Here is a 3,107-nt window from a genome sequence, read left to right as displayed (position 1 = left end):
TCTCCGTTGCCTAAAATATAAGTCCTAAGCCTAAGTTAGTAGTAACACCTAGTACGCCAAATATAGCCATCTAGTTTATAATAGGAAACGGTTTATTGCTATAGGCGGGCCTTAATATAGCCCTATTATATTATCCGGCGGGTTTATAACGGACATAAATTAATTATCCGCTTTCAGTTCTATAGCTGGCGGATACTATAGGTATTTCCAGTGTTAGATTTACGTCAACTAGCGCCGCAGTAGGGACGCTAATAAACGTTTTTTGGCCTTATAGGTATTAATATAACCAGCGCAAACAAATGCCGCGTATAATACGCTTAAGCTAAAATATGCCCCAAAAGGGCCTCATAATCCTGCGACGCTAGTGGCTAGCGACAGTTTAACCTTTTTTAATATCGTATATAAACTCAGCCGTCTACCTTTAACTCCTAACTGCTATATTAAAATGGAAATAAGTAAGCAAAAAGGATATTCTATCATATACGGCCCCGTCGCCCAAATACTCAAGCTAAGGCATCCCACAATTAGCACTATATTAGGCTGTTAATAACGCCTTCTATACCATCTAGCGCTACAAGGTTAGGCTTAACACCTCTTAGAGAGGAGTTGAGCTATCCTTAGCTTACACTAATCACCACTAATAGCTCTATACTCCGTTACTACCCAAAGCATAGCTAGAACCAAGCTATTGCTATTTTACCGTCACGAACGGTACCCTTAATACATGGAGTTAAATAAAGATAACGCTTAAAATTATTAGTCGGTAAGGGTGAGAAATAAATTAGTATGTGAATAATAATAGATAGCAGTAATATAGTAATAAGCGGCAGCTAAAGCGTTATATATTAAGTAATAAAGGATTATTTATAGAGAATTTTCTTTACATAAAAGGGGTGATAGAGTTTTTATCAGTTAACAGCAATGTATTTCTTAACCTACATTAAGAATAACCGCTTGGGATATTATATCTTATAGCTTTAAGTGTTTCCTAGGATAAAGAAGAGATTTCTTCTATAATAAAGGCAACAATATAATAGGGCAGTAGGACAGCAGGGCGACATCTATAAGAAGAGAAAGGCAACCGCATTTTCAGCCTAGTGACCGTTTAGTATTATAAGCATGCCAGCGAGCCCAGGACTTAAGAACTATTAGATAATACAAAAGTAGAAATCAGCCCTAAGGCGGAACACGGATCCCGCTGGAAGATCTGTATATAAGAGGCGTTAGTGGCTTTATTAAACTTGCTTATATATAAGCAAAGAGACCTTAACAAATTACAGTGGCCTACCCTATTGTTAAGTTATAACTTTCTTTTATATAAGCAAACGACTTTCTTATATATAAGCAAAGAAGACTTAACAAATTAGAATAATTTCCACTTATAGATAATCGGACCATTCCTACTTTCAAAGGCTTATCCTATTAGAGACTTTCACCTTTCTTATATATAAGAAAATGAAACTTGCCTCGCATAAGTCTAGAGCAACTCTTTATAGTTAATTCGTACCCTTACACGGGAATTATTTCTCTCCCTAACTTAGGATAAAAGAAGTTATATCGCCGATTAATTGTGTTAGCTTACTCTAGCTCCTTAGCTGCTTTAAACATATATAGAGACCATAGATCCCGGACGTTTATCTCTTAGCTACTATACTTTACTTTTTTCCTCCACTTTACGCTTAACTTAGAGAGTACTCTTTCTAAATATCCTAGCATTGCATTACCCGGGACTTAGAACACCCCAATAGTACTATTTCTGCTCTTACGCCCCCTTTAACTAAATAGCAGAGTCTAACACGCTCTAGCAGCCCAGCTCTTCCCTACCACAATCTAGCTAAATAGAAGTATCTGCCGTACTCTAGCACCCTACTTCCTTTTCCCTACGACCCACCTAGCCAGGAGGATCCACTATACTCTAGCACCTTACCTCCTTTTTATAGCGAGCGATCTAAATAAGAGGATCTATTACACTCTACCTCCTATAGACCCCCTAAGGCCATTTAGGAACATTATATTCCACTAATCCTAAACTTACTCCTTTTCTCCTAGGTATGCTCTACTTATAACCTTAAACTAGATCCTCAGTATTACCCTAAACTAGCTATACACTACATATTTTTAGAGGATATATATTCTAAATTTACATTAGACTAGGGGTATACGTTAGTGCAGTTATATTAGGAGGTCTATACATTCAATAAAGATTCCTTTAAGGTATTATTATAGCCAAAGCAGCTTAAATTAAGCCGTAAGGTTTGCTTACTGGTGTTTAAAAGCAATATAGCACGTCTTCTACTTTTGCTTTAGAATAAAAGGAAAGGATATAATAGCCTAGAGGAAGCCGTGGTAAGATAAGTACCTATCCTTTTAGTTTTATATATACTAAAATTTATAAGTAGGCTATAGCTAAGCAAATAGTGATTAAGGAGGCAAGGAGTTATAATTTAAAGATGCGTACTAAGTGTTCTAATTATTCTGCTCTTTAAAAAGCTATATACCGTTAAAGAGTACATACTAGAATACTTACCACTAGTTAAGTTAATAGAGTGCCTCTTAGTGGATTTAAGGATGACTTTCCTTTAATTAAGGTGCTATAGCTAAAACTAATTATAGAATTATAGCGAGAGAGTATTAATAGAGCAGGTTCTTTATATGTAATTAGTTATAATTAGTATATTATTTTATTTACCATTATAAAAATAATTCCATAACTATTAAATATTTTTAATCCCTTTTCTAGATAGAGCAAGGCGGGAACGAGTAGTTAGAACTAGGCATTCTATATAATGATTTACGACGATTACTAGGCGAGTTTAGGTGTGCTCTATTGCAGTATATAGTTGTTATACCTTTTTATTAAGGACTCTAATACTAACTTCTATCTTCCTAGGCGGAATTAACTTGGTAAAGTAATCGAGAACGCGATGCTTTTAACTTAATTAGACTCTGAACTTAATACCTATATTAACTGCATTATACGGGCCTATTTCTAAATCTGTATTAAGACCGCTACTTAAGCAATATACGTGCACCTATAGCGCCTAATTTAAAGGCAAAAAGGCAACTTACGGCTTAAAATATTTAGGCTTTTATGCTCCGCTATTCTT

This window comes from Cenococcum geophilum, assembly GCF_001692895.1.
Source record: "Cenococcum geophilum 1.58 unplaced genomic scaffold K441scaffold_85, whole genome shotgun sequence".
Classification (NCBI taxonomy): Eukaryota; Fungi; Ascomycota; class Dothideomycetes; order Gloniales; family Gloniaceae; genus Cenococcum; species Cenococcum geophilum.
This window is presented reverse-complemented; position numbering follows the sequence as displayed.